Source organism: Phyllobates terribilis, unplaced genomic scaffold (assembly GCF_046119375.1).
Source record: "Phyllobates terribilis strain yellow unplaced genomic scaffold, ASM4611937v1 Scaffold_1__5_contigs__length_1240528914, whole genome shotgun sequence".
Lineage (NCBI taxonomy): Eukaryota > Metazoa > Chordata > Amphibia > Anura > Dendrobatidae > Phyllobates > Phyllobates terribilis.
The window spans coordinates 131,463,980-131,484,666 of NW_027362761.1; positions in this window are offsets into that span (position 1 = coordinate 131,463,980).

Sequence of the window (20,687 nt, forward strand, 5' to 3'; positions counted from 1 at the left end):
CGTGGCAGTATCCCATATGTGGCTCTGCAAATCTGCCATTGTACTGCCCTATGTTGTAGTGAACATACATTTTACCCAGCTTGTGCTTCTGGAGACATGGACACCATAAATTAAGCGGGCTGTCATCACTACAGAAATGTCAAATGTGATTGCTTACTGCAGTTTAGGCACACTGTGGGGCTCAGAAGGAACAGGGGCAAGAGAATTTGGGAGTGCAGAATTCTCTGGATTTTCCTGGAGCCTTTGTGCTACCAGTAAGGTGGAAGTCCACTATATTTCCATTGACAGATGATGGACCTGAGTGGGGACTTACTTTTTAGGTAGATTAAGTTGAAGCTTTTATTGGAAACATTTTGGACAACATTTTGGATCACATTTATGCTGTTGTCACGGGTGTGTCGCCACGAAGATCGTCACGAGTACACAGCCTGACTTCTCGCAGCTGACTTGTTGGTGCTTTGTGTTTTTCGGCAGTGAGGGAGTTAATTCTCTCTCTCTCTGTGCTAGACGAGGTCCAGCCTCGCCCAGCTGCAATCAATACTGCTGTAGTGAGACTCCTTCAAATGCCTGCTGGTCTGTTTGGGAAGTGTCGGTGAAAGCATTTCATTCAGACTAACAGAGCGGATCGTGGTGTTTGGAGTTTCTGAGATAAGTGTATTTGGAGTGTTTTTTCCCTTCCTCGCTTTATCATTTATCTCCTTTCCCGTTGGTGTTCCCTCTGTTGTAGTTGTGTAGTTGTTGTATGCAAGGTGGTTTTGGTTTTTCCCTTGTACTGTCTCGTTCGTCTAAGTACTGTGTGTGGGCATATTATTACTTGTCCCCTTTTGTTGTGATCGGGGTCCTTCTCAGGACTAGATTACTTAGGTGCAGGGATCCTCAGGAGGTAGGGGTTACGCTGGCGGCCTGGACCTCTGTACCTTTAACAGTACCTCCAGGTTGAGGGACTAGTCAGGGCCCCAGCTTAGGGTCAGCTTAGGCCCCCTACCTCCAGTATACAGAGACAGCGTGACAGCTGTGCGCTACGCTGAGCACTTGCATTGGGATTTCCATCTAAATCTCCGAATTATGTGATTCAGATGAAACCCCTGACGGGTCCATTCAGTATAATGAGGCAGCGGAGTTAATCTAGACTCCATCTGCCCTCTGTTCTACAGTGTCCATTCTTTCAGAAACTGGTCGACCAAGCTTTTGTGTACGACTAAAAAGAGACACTATCGGATCATAGGCCAGACAGTGTCCATAGTGTCTCCATTTGCCTCATTATAGGAAATTTTCCTCCGGCGTTCCACCTGAATCATGTATTTCACAGATTTACATGGAAAGCCCGATGTAAGTGCTTAACTTAGTACACAAGATAGTTGTGCGCTGATCCTTACTGTCATCTTTGGAAGACAGTAATTGGTGTTATTTATTTTTAACACCGTTGCTTGAGAGGTATCGATTGAGAGGTACCAGTTTTATATATTTTTTTATGTTTCGCTACTATAACACAAAAACACTTTTTTATAAAAAAAATTTTTTGCATCTCCATATTCTGAGAGCTATAATTTTTCTATATTTCTTCCTACAGAGTCATGTGAGTGTTTGTTTTTTTTGGGACAGGCTAATGTTTTTATTGGTACCATTTTTGGTAACATTCATCCATTTTTGGTACATAACATTTTTTGATCACTTTCTATTTCAATTTTAAGAGGCAGAATGAACAAAAACCAGCAATTCAGGAATTGTTCTTTTTAATGCCGTTCTCTGTGTGGTAAAAGTGTTAAGACAGCTTTATTCTTTGGGTTTGTACGATAACAGTGATGCCTCCTTTATATCTTTTTTTATGTTTTTGAGCTTTTACACAACAAAAAATATTTTTTAGAAAAAATATTTTTTTTCCATTGCCATATTCTGAGAGCTATAACTTTTTTTATTTCATTACTGATGGAGCTATATGGTGGCTTGTTTTTTGCAGGATAAGACGACGTTTTCAGTTATACCATATTTATTTACTTTAAAGTTTTTGATTGCATTTTACTTCACTTTGTGTTCGGCGATATGATGAAAAAGCATCATTTTGTGCCTCATTTTTTTTTTTTTTTTTCAGTGTTCACTGAAGAGGTTAACTAGTGTGACAGTTTTATAGTTTGGGTAGTTCCGAATGCAGTGATACTAAATATGCATACTTTTTTGTTTATTTTTGTTTTTACATAAATATACGCATTTATTGGTGTAGTATTTTTTCATTTTTTTATTTCTAATTTTGTGATTTTTTTTTTTAAATATTTTTAAAATTTGTAATACTTTTCTTTTAATTTTGTACTTAGTCCCCCTATGGAACTTTCATTACTGTGATCTCTGGTACAGCATTTTGGGGGTTAAATGGACCAGGGTGCTCCAGGCACTGCTCCTGGCAGTGACAACTGGGTCTCGGCTATTACTTATGCCGAGCTTTTGGCATGGCTCCTGTGCCCGCTCGATCGCCATGATGTAAGTTTATGTCATAGGTCATGAACCTCATTCCGACCAAGATGTAAACTTATATTAAAAGTCGTGAAGGGGTTAAAGAGGAGTTGTGATCATGCCTCTTGGCTCCTGGTATCTTACTTGGGCTGTTAGAGAGTGAATCCTTCACAGTTGAGTAGTGAGGACATTGGCCAAGTATGTGACCAGGAGATACAGTATGTAATGTCTAAGCCACACTAATAAACAAACTGCTTTCAATGGGCATTATAATAGAGACAGATGTCAACTGCAGGTTACATACTGTAGATCAGGACAATAACCTGGTTGTTGGAAATAGTTATTGAAATTATGAACATTCTTTAATAAGATACCATACTTTATATTTGGAAACCAATGAAGGGGTGTGGGCTAAAGGTGCCATCAATGTAAGTAATGGTAAACATCAAATGATAAGATTAAATCATTAATCATCATGCACTGGTTTTCATGAGCACATTGTTGGACTGATCTTGCTGCAACTGGTAGCCACTAGTGATGAGCGGGCACTAAAATGCTCGGGTACTCGTTGCTCGGGTCGAGCAAATTGGAATACTCGGGAGCTCGACCCGAGCAATGAGCCCAATGTAAGTCTATGGGAAACTCAAGCATTTTTCAGGCGACTCCACCCGGCGGTCTGCAGAGGGCCTAAAAATTGCCCAAATCGATGGGAACAGTGCTCAAATGACATGGCAACAGCATGGTGAAGACCCTGGAAGCATTTCTGACTCCCAGGTCACTGCTGTCAACAACGTTGTCAGAGTATTATGCCACTTTTACGGATTCACAATAAAACATACAAAAACAAAACCAAAATGGATTTTCCTGGGAAATATATTAAGGAACATACTTTCCAGGGTAATGACTTGTATATAAGGCAAAATAAATAACCAAAACCAAAAATACTCCTCCACTCCTTGGGCTATGTTCACACGTAGCATTTTTGATGCGTTTTTTCACTTTTTGCTTTCAACAAAGACAAATGCATTCACTGGTAAATGTCATTTTAACATTTTACAACCTTATCTGGCCATGTGGTGTGTGACACATCATCAGACACATGCATACAGTGCTTAAAAGACATGGGAACGGCATGGGGAAGACCTCTGGAAGCATTTTGGACTCCCAGGTCACTGCCTAAAAGTGTGCCCATCATAAGTGATCCTTGGCGCATGCGAAGATGCCTCCCACCATGCCCCTGTTGTTGCAGACTTGCAACAATCACTGTCCACGTCCTTGTCCCAGTGCAGCATTCAGTTTTCCTTACCCAATTTCTTGGAATGCAAGCGCAAGTATGCAGCCAGCAACCCACCTACAGGCCGCAACACTAAACTGCCCGATTTCTGGGCAGCTGCTTGCACTTGAAATATGGCCTTTTAGGCTCGTGGAGGCGGAAGCTTTTCACAACCTCATGCCGGCTTCGGCGGGGTGTCCATACTCGGTCCCCAGCCGCCACTATTTCTACTGGTATCGTCTCTGCCTTCCACAAGCACGGGTCCCAAAACATTACCCGTGCCCTCCCCAGTGCACTTACTGAGAAGGACTGCCTACCCACAAACACGCGGACAGGTGAATGTGGCCAGGGACGATACAGAGCCAGTCCACAGCATTTTTTGCTGAGAGTTGTATTTAGCTCGGTGAAAGGACTGGCATAGAGGGAAACTGTATCTACCCTGGGTGTCATTTCTCCCAGGAAGTCCTCTAATGCAGCTTGTTGAAGAAGCAATGGCAGCCCGTCCAACATCAACTCGCACTTGTCCGTGGTTCTTTGACACACAAACATCTTTCTTTGCGCATTTAATTTCATGAATACAGAATTGGACAATGGCCTGATCTGCAATGCGATTTAAGAAATAACATGCATAAGCATGTCCGATCCACATTAAAAAAGCAGCCAAAGAGTGTCCGGGAACCTTACCCCACACTTTTCTTAGCCAAGGCTGCTTTTCAGCAGGTTTGAACGGGCCCACCATAGAACCGGAGACTCCTCCGGCGGGCCCTGGCTTCTCCTACAGGAGAGTTGATAGTGCCGAGGTGAGGCCATGATGATGATAGAGGCCACCATCTGCTTAGTTTTCTGTTACTTGGAATGCAAGCGCAAGTATGCAGCCAGCCACCCACCCACAGGCCGCAACACTAAACTGCCAGATTTCTGGGCAGCTGCTTGCACTTGAAATATGGTCTTTTAGGCTCATGGAGGCAGAAGCTGTCCACAATCTTATGGCGGCGGCGACCGGGTATCCATACTCTGTCCCCAGCCGCCATTATTTTTCCCGTTATCTTCTACGCTTTCCACAAGCATGGGTCCCACAACATTACCCGTGCCATCTCCAGTGCACTTACTGGGAAGGACCGCCTACCCACAAACACGTGGACAGGTGAATGTGGCCAGGGACGGTACAGAGCCAATCCACAGCTTTTTTTGCTGAGAGCTGTATTTAGCTCGGTGAAAGGACTGGCATAGAGGGAAACCGTATCTACTCCGGCTGTCATTTCTCCATCACCAGGTTCCGCCCGTTGTCACACATGACCATGCCTGGCTGTATGCTCAGCGGTAAGAGCCAAATATCAGACTGCTGTGTTACAGCTTTCAACAACTCTGCAGCGCTGGGTGGTTTGTCAATTAAGCATTAAGCATGTTATCTTCAGCACAGCCTGTTGCCGCTTGGCCAAGGCAGTGCTGCAGTGCTGTCAGCTTGTGACTGATGTGGTCATTTCGGAGATGGAGGAGGAGGTGCAGGAGCTGAACAATGTGATTATATTGAGGTTAATTTGGTGATGCTGTTTATTATACTAAAGAAAAATCCTATTGTTTTGTTTTTTTCTACGTTATTTTTTAAGACAAATGCATTCACCGGGAAATGTCATTTTAACATTTTACAACCTTATCTGGCAATGTGGTGTGTGACACATCATCAGACACATTCTGTTTTGTTTATGATGGAGGGACTCTGAAAGTCATGAAGCCTATTTTTAAAGGGACATCGGACGGCCCTTACTATTCTTAAAAGGAGAGCAGTCGGCCATCGCTATTGTTAGAGAGCCATCATCCGGCTATGCCTTGTTGTTCCCATTATTAACAAGTGGGTCTCCTATACTGTTACTGTGCATTCAGTGACTGCAAGGGCTGCCAAAAATTTAGACGCAACCCATTACCCCTTTGAAGGGACATAGAGGAGGGTCTCAGAAAAAAAAATGTTCCCATTATGAAGGAGCGGGTCTCCTATAGTGGTAATGCCCATGCTGTGACTACAAGGGCTGCCAAAATTTGGGAAAAACCCCACTAAGAATTTAAAGACACACAGAGCAGGGATACAGTTATGACAAATTCCATTTAGAAAGGAGAGTGTCTGCTATACAGTTATAGGGTATGCAGTGAGTCCAACGCTTGTGCAATTTTAGGAAAAACCCCACTAAGAATTTAAAGACACACAGAGCAGGGCCACAGTAACAAGTACAACATGTTCCCATTAGAAAAGAGGGGTCTGCTATACAGTTATAGGGTATGCAGTGAGTCCAACGGCTGACCAATTTTAGGAAAAATCCCACTAAGAATTTAAATGCACATAGAGCAGGGCCACAATAACGAGTACGACATGTTCCCAATAGAAAGGAGAGGGTCTACTATACAGTTATAGGGTATGCAGTGAGTCCAATGGCTGACCAATTTTAGGTAAAACCTCACTAAGAATTTAAAGACACATTGAGCAGGGCTACGGTAATGACAAATTCCATTTAGAAAGGAGAGAGTCTGCTATACAGTTATAGGGTATGCAGTGAGTCCAACGGCTGACCAATTTTAGGAAAAACCCCACTAAGATTTTAAAGACACATAGAGAAGGGCCACAGCAATGACAAATTCCATTTGGAAAGGAGAGAGTCTGCTATACAGTTATAGGATATGCAGTGAGTCCAACGGCTAAACAATTTTCGGAAAAACCCCACTACGAATTTAAAGACTCTCAGAGCAGGGCCACATTAACAAGTACGACATGTTCCCATTAGAAAAGAGAGTGTCTGCTATACAGTTATAGGGTATTTAGTGAGTCCAACGGCTGACCAACTTTAGGAAAAATCCCACTAAGAATTTAAAGACACATAGAGCAGGGCCACAATAACGACAAATTCCATTTAGTAAGGAGAGAGTCTGCTATAAAGTTATGGGGTATACAGTGAGTTCAACGGCAGACCAATTTTAGGAAAAACCCCACTAAGAATTTAAAGACACACAGAGCAGGGCCACAGTAACAAGTATGACATGTTCTCATTAGAAAGGACAGGGTCTGCTAAACAGTTATAGTGTATGCAGTGAGTCCAACGGCTGACCAATTTTAGGAAAAACCCCACTAAGAATTTAAAGACACATAGGGCAGGGCCACAGTAACGACAAATTCTACTAAGAAAGGAGAGGGTCTGCTATACAGTTATAGGGAATGCAGTGAGTCTAACAGCTGACCAAATTTAGGAAAAACACCACAAAGAATTGAAAGACACATAGAGCAGGGCCACAGTAACAAGGTATGAAATTTTCCCATTAGAAAGGAGAGAGTCTGCTATACAGTTATAGGGTATGCAGTGAGTCCAACGGCTGACCAATTTTAGGAAAGACCCCACTAAGAATTTAAAGACACATAGAGGAGGGCCACAGTAGCGACAAATTCCATTTAGAAAGGAGAGAGTCTGCTATACAGTTATAGGGTATGCAGTGAGTCCAAAGGTTGACCAATTTTAGGCAAAACCCCACTAAGAATTTAAAGACACATAGAGCAGGGCCACAGTAATGACATATTCCATTTGGAATGGAGAGAGTCTACTATACAGTTATAGAGAATGCAATGAGTCCAATGGCTGACGAATTTTACGAAAGACCCCACTAAGAATTTAAAGACATATAGAGCTGGGCCACAGTAACGACAAATTCCATTTAGAAAGGAGAGAATCTTCTATACAGTTATAGGGTATGCAATGAGTCCAACGGCTGACCAATCTTAGGAAAGACCTCACTAAGAACTTAAAGACACATAGAGCAGGGCCACAGTAACAAGGTACAACATGTTCCAATTAGAAAGGAGAGAGTATGCTGTACAGTTATAGCGTATGCAGTGAGTCCAACGACTGACCAATCTTAGGAAAGACCTCACTAAGAACTTAAAGACACATAGAGCAGGGCCACAGTAACGACAAATTCCATTTAGAAAGGAAAGAGTCTGTTTTTCATTTATATGGTATGCAGTGAGTCCAACGGCTAACCAATTTAAGGAAAAACCCCACTAAGAATTTAAAGACACATAGAGCATGGCCACAGTAACAAGTACGACATGTTCCCATTAGAAAGGAGAGGGTCTGCTATACAGTTATAGGGTATGCAGTGAGTCCAACAGCTGACCAATTTTATGAAAAACCCCACTAAGAATTTAAAGACACAAAGAGCAGGGCCACACTAACGACAAATTCCATTTGGAAAGGAGAGGGTCTGCTATACAGTTATAGGGTATGCATTGAGTCCAACGGCTGACGAATTTTAGGAAAAACCCCACTAAGAATGTAAAGACACATAGAGCAGGGCCACAGTAACGACAAATTCCATTTAGAAAGGAGAAAGTCTGCTATGCAGTTATAGGGTATGCAATGAGTCCAACGGCTGACCAATTTTAGGAAAAGCCCCACTAAGAATTTAAAGACACACAAAGCAGGGCAACAGTAACAAGAATGACATGTTCCCATTAGACAGGAGAGGGTTTGCTATACAGTTATAGGGTATGCAGGAAGTCCAACGGCTGACCAATTTTAGGAAAAACCCCACTAAGAATTTAAAGACACATAGAGCAGGGTCACAGTAACAAGGTACAACTTGTTCCCATTAGAAAGGAGAGAGTATGCAGTACAGTTATAGAGTATGCAGTGAGTCCAACGACTGACCAATCTTAGGAAAGACCCCACTAAGAACTTAAAGACACATAGAGCAGGGCCACAGTAGCGACAAATTCCATTTAGAAAGGAAAGAGTCTGTTATTCAGTTACAGGGCATGCAGTGAGTCCAACAGCTGACCAATTTTATGAAAAACCCCTCTAAGAATTTAAAGACACATAGAGCAGGGCCACAGTAACAAGGTACGACATGTTCCCATTAGAAAGGAAAGAGTCTGCTGTTCAGTTTTAGCGTATGCAGTGAGTTCAACGGCTGACAATCTTAGGAAAGACCCCGCTAAGATCTTAAAGACGCATATAACAGGGCCACAGTAACGAAAAATTCCATTTAGAAAGGAAAGAGTCTGCTATACAGTTATAGGGTATGCAGTGAGTCCAACGGCTGACCAATTTTAGGAAAAACCCCACTAAAAAATTAGAGACACATAGAGCATGGCCACAGTAACAAGTACGACGTGTTCCCTTTAGAAAGGAGAGGGTCTGCTATACAGTTATAAGGTATGTACTGAGTCCAACGGTTGATCAATTTTGTAATTTTATGAAAAACCCCACTAAGAATTTAAAGACACATAGAGCAGGGCCACACTAACGACAAATTCCATTTGGAAAGGAGAGGGTCTGCTATACAGTTATAGGGTATGCATTGAGTCCAACGGCTGACGAATTTTAGGAAACACCCCACTAAGAATTTAAAGACACATAGAGCAGGGCCACAGTATCGACAAATTCCATTTAGAAAAGAGAGAGTCTGCTATACAGTTAAAGGGTATGCAATGAGTCCAACGGCTAACCAATTTTAGGAAAAACCCCACTAAGAATTTAAATACACACAGAGCAGGGAAACAGTAACAAGAATGACATGTTCCCATTAGACAGGAGAGGGTTTGCTATACAGTTATAGGGTATGCAGTGATTCCAACGGCTGACAAATTTTAGGAAAAACCCCACTAAGAATTTAAAGACACACAGAGCAGGGCCACAGTAACAAGTGCGACATGTTCCCATTAGAAAGGAGAGAGTCTGCTGTACAGTTATAGCATATATGTAGCTTACCACGGGCCTAGGTGGTCTGGAGTTGGGACCCGGTCCTATTTGTCTACCCTTTTATATGCATTACTTCAACTTTGATATACAGTAAGGTTTTTAATATAGGCAGTATAGGTACCGTCCCAATTTAGGGTCACCTTGCCGCTGGTGGGACGGCTTGTATACTTTTTTTGATCAAAAATAGTTCACTAAGTACCCTATATTTATTATGCAATTTTGCTTTACATTTATATATAATTATGGTAGGGTATGAGATATATTTTTGTCTTGCTTCTTTTTTGCTGGTGTGAACATGCCTCTGTTTCTTGTATGTCTGCCATCTTAGACCTCAGTTCACATTGTCTGGTTTTTTGACTTGTTTGCATTCTGTGCAATTTAAGGGTGTGGCATGCCCTTTGTTGAGCTGATTGGTATATATATAGCTTACCACGGGCCTAGGTGGTCTGGAGTTGGGACCCGGTCCTATTTGTCTACCCTTTTATATGCATTACTTCAACTTTGATATACAGTAAGGTTTTTAATATAGGCAGTATTGGTACCGTCCCAATTTAGGGTCACCTTGCCGCTGGTGGGACGGCTTGTATACTTTTTTTGATCAAAAATAGTTCACTAAGTACCCTATATTTATTATGCAATTTTGCTTTACATTTATATATAATTATGGTAGGGTATGAGATATATTTTTGTCTTGCTTCTTTTTTGCTGGTGTGAACATGCCTCTGTTTCTTGTATGTCTGCCATCTTAGACCTCAGTTCACATTGTCTGGTTTTTTGACTTGTTTGCATTCTGTGCAATTTAAGGGTGTGGCATGCCCTTTGTTGAGCTGATTGGTATATATATAGCTTACCACGGGCCTAGGTGGTCTGGAGTTGGGACCCGGTCCTATTTGTCTACCCTTTTATATGCATTACTTCAACTTTGATATACAGTAAGGTTTTTAATATAGGCAGTATAGGTACCGTCCCAATTTAGGGTCACCTTGCCGCTGGTGGGACGGCTTGTATACTTTTTTTGATCAAAAATAGTTCACTAAGTACCCTATATTTATTATGCAATTTTGCTTTACATTTATATATAATTATGGTAGGGTATGAGATATATTTTTGTCTTGCTTCTTTTTTGCTGGTGTGAACATGCCTCTGTTTCTTGTATGTCTGCCATCTTAGACCTCAGTTCACATTGTCTGGTTTTTTGACTTGTTTGCATTCTGTGCAATTTAAGGGTGTGGCATGCCCTTTGTTGAGCTGATTGGTATATATATAGCTTACCACGGGCCTAGGTGGTCTGGAGTTGGGACCCGGTCCTATTTGTCTACCCTTTTATATGCATTACTTCAACTTTGATATACAGTAAGGTTTTTAATATAGGCAGTATAGGTACCGTCCCAATTTAGGGTCACCTTGCCGCTGGTGGGACGGCTTGTATACTTTTTTTGATCAAAAATAGTTCACTAAGTACCCTATATTTATTATGCAATTTTGCTTTACATTTATATATAATTATGGTAGGGTATGAGATATATTTTTGTCTTGCTTCTTTTTTGCTGGTGTGAACATGCCTCTGTTTCTTGTATGTCTGCCATCTTAGACCTCAGTTCACATTGTCTGGTTTTTTGACTTGTTTGCATTCTGTGCAATTTAAGGGTGTGGCATGCCCTTTGTTGAGCTGATTGGTATATATATAGCTTACCACGGGCCTAGGTGGTCTGGAGTTGGGACCCGGTCCTATTTGTCTACCCTTTTATATGCATTACTTCAACTTTGATATACAGTAAGGTTTTTAATATAGGCAGTATAGGTACCGTCCCAATTTAGGGTCACCTTGCCGCTGGTGGGACGGCTTGTATACTTTTTTTGATCAAAAATAGTTCACTAAGTACCCTATATTTATTATGCAATTTTGCTTTACATTTATATATAATTATGGTAGGGTATGAGATATATTTTTGTCTTTCTTCTTTTTTGCTGGTGTGAACATGCCTCTGTTTCTTGTATGTCTGCCATCTTAGACCTCAGTTCACATTGTCTGGTTTTTTGACTTGTTTGCATTCTGTGCAATTTAAGGGTGTGGCATGCCCTTTGTTCAGCTGATTGGTATATATATATAGCTTACCACGGGCCTAGGTGGTCTGGAGTTGGGACCCGGTCCTATTTGTCTACCCTTTTATATGCATTACTTCAACTTTGATATACAGTAAGGTTTTCAATATAGGCAGTATAGGTACCGTCCCAATTTAGGGTCACCTTGCCGCTGGTGGGACGGCTTGTATACTTTTTTTGATCAAAAATAGTTCACTAAGTACCCTATATTTATTATGCAATTTTGCTTTACATTTATATATAATTATGGTAGGGTATGAGATATATTTTTGTCTTGCTTCTTTTTTGCTGGTGTGAACATGCCTCTGTTTCTTGTATGTCTGCCATCTTAGACCTCAGTTCACATTGTCTGGTTTTTTGACTTGTTTGCATTCTGTGCAATTTAAGGGTGTGGCATGCCCTTTGTTGAGCTGATTGGTATATATATAGCTTACCACGGGCCTAGGTGGTCTGGAGTTGGGACCCGGTCCTATTTGTCTACCCTTTTATATGCATTACTTCAACTTTGATATACAGTAAGGTTTTTAATATAGGCAGTATAGGTACCGTCCCAATTTAGGGTCACCTTGCCGCTGGTGGGACGGCTTGTATACTTTTTTTGATCAAAAATAGTTCACTAAGTACCCTATATTTATTATGCAATTTTGCTTTACATTTATATATAATTATGGTAGGGTATGAGATATATTTTTGTCTTGCTTCTTTTTTGCTGGTGTGAACATGCCTCTGTTTCTTGTATGTCTGCCATCTTAGACCTCAGTTCACATTGTCTGGTTTTTTGACTTGTTTGCATTCTGTGCAATTTAAGGGTGTGGCATGCCCTTTGTTGAGCTGATTGGTATATATATAGCTTATCACGGGCCTAGGTGGTCTGGAGTTGGGACCCGGTCCTATTTGTCTACCCTTTTATATGCATTACTTCAACTTTGATATACAGTAAGGTTTTTAATATAGGCAGTATAGGTACCGTCCCAATTTAGGGTCACCTTGCCGCTGGTGGGACGGCTTGTATACTTTTTTTGATCAAAAATAGTTCACTAAGTACCCTATATTTATTATGCAATTTTGCTTTACATTTATATATAATTATGGTAGGGTATGAGATATATTTTTGTCTTGCTTCTTTTTTGCTGGTGTGAACATGCCTCTGTTTCTTGTATGTCTGCCATCTTAGACCTCAGTTCACATTGTCTGGTTTTTTGACTTGTTTGCATTCTGTGCAATTTAAGGGTGTGGCATGCCCTTTGTTGAGCTGATTGGTATATATATAGCTTACCACGGGCCTAGGTGGTCTGGAGTTGGGACCCGGTCCTATTTGTCTACCCTTTTATATGCATTACTTCAACTTTGATATACAGTAAGGTTTTTAATATAGGCAGTATAGGTACCGTCCCAATTTAGGGTCACCTTGCCGCTGGTGGGACGGCTTGTATACTTTTTTTGATCAAAAATAGTTCACTAAGTACCCTATATTTATTATGCAATTTTGCTTTACATTTATATATAATTATGGTAGGGTATGAGATATATTTTTGTCTTGCTTCTTTTTTGCTGGTGTGAACATGCCTCTGTTTCTTGTATGTCTGCCATCTTAGACCTCAGTTCACATTGTCTGGTTTTTTGACTTGTTTGCATTCTGTGCAATTTAAGGGTGTGGCATGCCCTTTGTTGAGCTGATTGGTATATATATAGCTTACCACGGGCCTAGGTGGTCTGGAGTTGGGACCCGGTCCTATTTGTCTACCCTTTTATATGCATTACTTCAACTTTGATATACAGTAAGGTTTTTAATATAGGCAGTATAGGTACCGTCCCAATTTAGGGTCACCTTGCCGCTGGTGGGACGGCTTGTATACTTTTTTTGATCAAAAATAGTTCACTAAGTACCCTATATTTATTATGCAATTTTGCTTTACATTTATATATAATTATGGTAGGGTATGAGATATATTTTTGTCTTGCTTCTTTTTTGCTGGTGTGAACATGCCTCTGTTTCTTGTATGTCTGCCATCTTAGACCTCAGTTCACATTGTCTGGTTTTTTGACTTGTTTGCATTCTGTGCAATTTAAGGGTGTGGCATGCCCTTTGTTGAGCTGATTGGTATATATATAGCTTACCACGGGCCTAGGTGGTCTGCAGTTGGGACCCGGTCCTATTTGTCTACCCTTTTATATGCATTACTTCAACTTTGATATACAGTAAGGTTTTTAATATAGGCAGTATAGGTACCGTCCCAATTTAGGGTCACCTTGCCGCTGGTGGGACGGCTTGTATACTTTTTTTGATCAAAAATAGTTCACTAAGTACCCTATATTTATTATGCAATTTTGCTTTACATTTATATATAATTATGGTAGGGTATGAGATATATTTTTGTCTTGCTTCTTTTTTGCTGGTGTGAACATGCCTCTGTTTCTTGTATGTCTGCCATCTTAGACCTCAGTTCACATTGTCTGGTTTTTTGACTTGTTTGCATTCTGTGCAATTTAAGGGTGTGGCATGCCCTTTGTTGAGCTGATTGGTATATATATAGCTTACCACGGGCCTAGGTGGTCTGGAGTTGGGACCCGGTCCTATTTGTCTACCCTTTTATATGCATTACTTCAACTTTGATATACAGTAAGGTTTTTAATATAGGCAGTATAGGTACCGTCCCAATTTAGGGTCACCTTGCCGCTGGTGGGACGGCTTGTATACTTTTTTTGATCAAAAATAGTTCACTAAGTACCCTATATTTATTATGCAATTTTGCTTTACATTTATATATAATTATGGTAGGGTATGAGATATATTTTTGTCTTGCTTCTTTTTTGCTGGTGTGAACATGCCTCTGTTTCTTGTATGTCTGCCATCTTAGACCTCAGTTCACATTGTCTGGTTTTTTGACTTGTTTGCATTCTGTGCAATTTAAGGGTGTGGCATGCCCTTTGTTGAGCTGATTGGTATATATATAGCTTACCACGGGCCTAGGTGGTCTGGAGTTGGGACCCGGTCCTATTTGTCTACCCTTTTATATGCATTACTTCAACTTTGATATACAGTAAGGTTTTTAATATAGGCAGTATAGGTACCGTCCCAATTTAGGGTCACCTTGCCGCTGGTGGGACGGCTTGTATACTTTTTTTGATCAAAAATAGTTCACTAAGTACCCTATATTTATTATGCAATTTTGCTTTACATTTATATATAATTATGGTAGGGTATGAGATATATTTTTGTCTTGCTTCTTTTTTGCTGGTGTGAACATGCCTCTGTTTCTTGTATGTCTGCCATCTTAGACCTCAGTTCACATTGTCTGGTTTTTTGACTTGTTTGCATTCTGTGCAATTTAAGGGTGTGGCATGCCCTTTGTTGAGCTGATTGGTATATATATAGCTTACCACGGGCCTAGGTGGTCTGGAGTTGGGACCCGGTCCTATTTGTCTACCCTTTTATATGCATTACTTCAACTTTGATATACAGTAAGGTTTTTAATATAGGCAGTATAGGTACCGTCCCAATTTAGGGTCACCTTGCCGCTGGTGGGACGGCTTGTATACTTTTTTTGATCAAAAATAGTTCACTAAGTACCCTATATTTATTATGCAATTTTGCTTTACATTTATATATAATTATGGTAGGGTATGAGATATATTTTTGTCTTGCTTCTTTTTTGCAGTTATAGCGTATGCAGTGAGTCAAACGACTGACCAAGCTTAGGAAAGACCCCACTAAGAAATTAAAGACACAAAGAGCAGGGCCACAGTAACAAGGTATGACAAGTTCCTATTAGAAAGGAGAGGGTCTGCTATACCGTTATAGGGTATGCAGCGAGTCCAACTGCTGACCAATTTTAGGAAAAACCCCACTAAGAATTTAAAGACACAAAGAGCAGGGCCACAGTAACAAGGTATGACAAGTTCCTATTAGAAAGGAGAGGATCTGCTATACAGTTATAGGATATGCAGCGTGTCCAACGGCTGGCCAATTTTAGGAAAAACCCCATTAAAAATTTAAAGACACATAGAGCATGGCCACAGTAACAAGTACGACATGTTCCCATTAGAAAGGAGAGAGTCTGATATACAGTTATAGGGTATGCAGTGAGTCCAACAGCTGACGAATTTTAGGTAAAACCCCCTAATAATTTAAAGACACATAGAGCAGGGTGACAGTAACGGCAAATTCAATTTAGAAAGGAGAGAGTCTGCTATACAGTTATAGGGTATGCAGAGAGTCCAACTGCTGACCAATTTTAGGAAAAACCCCACTAAGAATTTAAAGACACATAGAGCAGGGCCAGAGTAACAAGGTACGACATGATCCCATTAGAAAGGAGATAGTCTGCTGTACAGTTATAAGGTATGCAGTGAGTCCAACGGCTGACCAATTTTTGGAAAAACCCCACTAAGAATTTAAAGACACACATAGCAGGGCCACAGTAACAAGGTACGATATGTTCCCATTAGAAACGAGAGAGTCTGCTGTTCAGTTATAGGGTATGCAGTGAGTCTAATGGCTGACCAATCTTAGGAAAGACCCCACTAAGAACTTAAAGACACATAGAGCATGGCCACAGCAACAAGTACGACATGTTCCCATTAGAAAGGAGAGCGTCTGCTATACAGTTATAGGGTATGCAGCGAGTCCAACGGCTGACCAATTTTAGGAAAAACCCCACTAAGAATTTAAAGACACACATAGCAGGGCCACAGTAACAAGCTATGACAAGTTCCCATTAGAAAGGAGAGGGTCTGCTATACAGTTATAGGGTATGCAGCGAGTCCAACGGTTGACCAATTTTAGGAAAAACCCCACTAAGAATTTAAAGACACACATAGCAGGGCCACAGTAACAAGGTACGACATGTTCCCATTAGAAACGAGAGAGTCTGCTGTACAGTTATAGGGCATGCAGTGAGTCCAACAGCTGACCAATTTTAGGAAAAACCCCACTTAGAATTTAAAGACACACAGAGCACGGCCACAGTAAGAGGTACGACATGTTCCCATTAGAAGGGAGAGGGTCTGCTATACAGTTATAGGGTATGCAGTGAGTCCAATGGCTGACCAATTTTAGGAAAAACCCCGCTAAGAATTTAAAGACACATAGAGCAGGGCCACAGTAACCACAAATTCCCATTAGAAAGGAGAGAGTCTCCCATAGTGTTGTCCTATGCAGTGAATGCAAGGGCTGCTAAAAATTTGGAGGCACTTCAATGCCCCTTGGAAGAGACTTGGAGGAGGGCTTCATGGAAAAATGTTCCCATTAAAAAGGAGCGGGCATCCTATTCTTGTAATGCCCTTGCACTAAGTGTATGGGCTGACAATTATTTACCCCTGGGGGGTATACATGAACATATTGTATAAAAAAAATTTTTACGGGCATCATAAACACCTTTTAAAAAAATTATGTGGGTGTTGCATCCCGGACCACGGTCACCCTGGTGATATGGTGGTGGAGGATGAGGAGAAGGAGGCGGACAGGAGCAAATAGCCAAAATCAGGAAGCGTATACCCATGTCTGGGTGTGAAAAGGTTCATGGGAATACACCTCCCAAGAAAAGACACTGGATTTGAGTTTATGTTACTCTGATATCATTCGGTGGTGTTGAGAAGTCTTGCCCAATCCAGCCCTTGTTCATTTTTATAAGAGTCAGCGTGTTAGCATTTTCAGTTGACAGGCGGATGCGCTTATCAGTTATAATTCCACCAGCAGCACTAAAAATCCGCTCTGATAAAACGCTGGTGGCAGGGCAGGCCAGGACCTCCAAGGCATAGAGCGCCAGTTCATTCCACGTATCGAACTTGGATACCCAATAATTATAAGGCACAGAGGAATCACGGAGGACGTTGGTACGGTCATCAAGGTACTCACTCAGAATCGTCCAACACTTTGCACTCCTTGTGAGAGTACCCCGCGCCTCAGGGCTTGTGCGTTGGGAGGGTCAGAAAAAAACTCTCCAGAACTTCGACAGTGTTCCCCTGCCTCTGCTGGATTGAAGTTGTGTTTATCTCGCCTGTACTCCTTGGTTGTCCATCGAAGTGTGCCCTCTTCCGCCAGCATTTTCAGATGGGAATTTTTTTAATAATTCCGCAACAAGGGCCTTCTGATACAGCCCCATTTTTGTAGACCTGAGTCCAATGGCTGACCAATCTTAGGAAAGACCCCACTAAGAACTTAAAGACACATAGAGCATGGCCACAGTAACAAGTACGACATGTTCCCATTAGAAAGGAGAGGGTATGCTATACAGTTAGAGGGTATGCAGTGTGTCCAACAGCTGACCAATTTTAGGAAAAACCCCACTAAGAATTTAAAGACACATAGAGCAGGGCCACAGTAACGACAAATTCCATTTAGAAAGGAGAGAGTCTGCTGTACAGTTATAGGGTATGCAGTGAGTCCAATGGCTGACCAATTTTAGGAAAAACCCCACTAAGAATTTAAAGACACATAGAGGACGGTCACAGTAATGACAAATTCCCTTTAGAAAGGAGATGGTCTGCTATACAGTTATAGGGTATGCAGTGAGTCTAGCGGCTGACAATTTTAGGAAAAACCCCACTAAGAATTTAAAGACACATTGAGCAGGGCTACAGTAACGACAAATTCCTTTTAGAAAGGAGAGAGTCTGCTATACAGTTATAGGGTATGCAGTGAGTCCAACGGCTGACCAATTTTAGGAAAAACCCCACTAAGAACTTAAAGACACATAGAGCATGGCCACAGTAACAAGTACGACATGTTCCCATTAGAAAGGAGAGGGTATGCTATACAGTTAGAGGGTATGCAGTGTGTCCAACAGCTGACCAATTTTAGGAAAAACCCCACTAAGAATTTAAAGACACATAGAGCAGGGCCACAGTAACGACAAATTCCATTTAGAAAGGAGAGAGTCTGCTGTACAGTTATAGGGTATGCAGTGAGTCCAATGGCTGACCAATTTTAGGAAAAACCCCACTAAGAATTTAAAGACACATAGAGGACGGTCACAGTAATGACAAATTCCCTTTAGAAAGGAGATGGTCTGCTATACAGTTATAGGGTATGCAGTGAGTCTAGCGGCTGACAATTTTAGGAAAAACCCCACTAAGAATTTAAAGACACATTGAGCAGGGCTACAGTAACGACAAATTCCTTTTAGAAAGGAGAGAGTCTGCTATACAGTTATAGGGTATGCAGTGAGTCCAACGGCTGACCAATTTTAGGAAAAACCCCACTAAGATTTTAAAGACACATAGAGAAGGGCCACAGCAATGACAAATTCCATTTGGAAAGGAGAGAGTCTCCTATACAGTTATAGGGTATGCAGTGAGTCCAACGGCTGACCAACTTTAGGAAAAATCCCACTAAGAATTTAAAGACACACAGAGCAGGGCCACAGTAACAAGTATGACATGTTCCCATTAGAAAGGAGAGTGTCTGCTATACAGTTATAGGGTATGCAGTGAGTCCAACGGCTGACCAACTTTAGGAAAAATCCCATTAAGAATTTAAAGACACATAGAGCAGGGCCACAATAACGACAAATTCCATTTAGTAAGGAGAGAGTCAGCTATAAAGTTATAGGGTTTACAGTGAGTCCAACGGCAGACCAATTTTAGGAAAAACCCTGCTAAGAATTTAAAGACACACAGAGCAGGGCCACAGTAACAAGTATGACATGTTCCCATTAGAAAGGACAGGGTCTGCTAACAAGTTATAGGGTATGCAGTGAGTCCAACGGCTCACCAATTTTAGGAAAAACCCCACTAAGAATTTAAAGACACATAGGGCAGGGCCACAGTAGCGACAAATTCTATTAAGAAAGGAGAGGGTCTGCTATACAGTTATAGGGAATGCAGTGAGTCTAACAGCTGACCAAATTTAGGAAAAACACCACTAAGAATTTAAAGACACATAGAGCAGGGCCACAGTTACAAGGTATGAAATTTTCCCATTAGAAAGGAGAGATTCTGCTATACAGTTATAGGGTATGCAGTGAGTCCAAAGGTTGACCAATTTTAGGAAAAACCACACTAAGAATTTAAAGACACATAGAGCAGGGCCACAGTAATGACATATTCCATTTGGAAAGGAGAGGGTCTACTATACAGTTATAGAGAATGCAATGAGTCCAACGGCTGACGAATTTTACGAAAGACCCCACTCAGAATTTAAAGACATATAGAGCTGGGCCACAGTAATGACAAATTCCATTTAGAAAGGAGAGAATCTTCTATACAGGTATAAGGTATGCAATGAGTCCAACGGCTGACCAATCTTAAGAAAGACACCACTAAGAATTTAAAGACACATAGAACAGGGCCACAGTAACGAAAAATTCTATTTAGAAAGGAAATAGTCTGCTATACAGTTATAGGGTATGCAGTGAGTCCAACGGCTGACCAATTTTAGGAAAAACCCCACTAAAAATTTAAAGACACACAGAGCATGGGCACTGTAACAAGTACGACATGTTTGCATTAGAAAGGAGAGGGTCTGCTTTACAGTTATAGGGTATGCAGTGAGTCCAACAGCTGAACAATTTTAGGAAAAACCCCACTAAGAATTTAAAGACACATAGAGCAGGGCCACAGTAACAAGGTACGACATGTTCCCATTAGAAAGGAAAGAGTCTGCTGTACAGTTTTAGCGTATGCAGTGAGTCCAACGGCTGACCAATCTTAGGAAAGACCCCACTAAGAACATAAAGACACATAGAACATGGCCACAGTAACAAGTACAACATGTTTGCATTAGAAAGGAGAGGGTCTGCTATACAGTTATAGGGTATGCAGTGAGTCCAACAGCTGACCAATTTTATGAAAAACCCCATTAAGAATTTAAAGACACAAAGAGCAGGGCCACACTAACGACAAATTCCATTTGGAAGGAGAGGGTCTGTTATACAGTTATAGGGTATGCATTGAGTCCAACGGCTGACGAATTTTTGGAAAGACCCCACTAAGAATTTAAAGACACATAGAGCAGGGCCACAGTAACGACAAATTCCATTTAGAAAGGAGATAGTCTGCTATACAGTTATAGGGTGTGCAATGAGTCCAACGGCTGACCAATTTTAGGAAAAACCCCACTAAGAAATTAAAGACACATAGAGCAGTGCCACAGTAACAAGTTACGACATGTTCCCATTAGAAAGGAA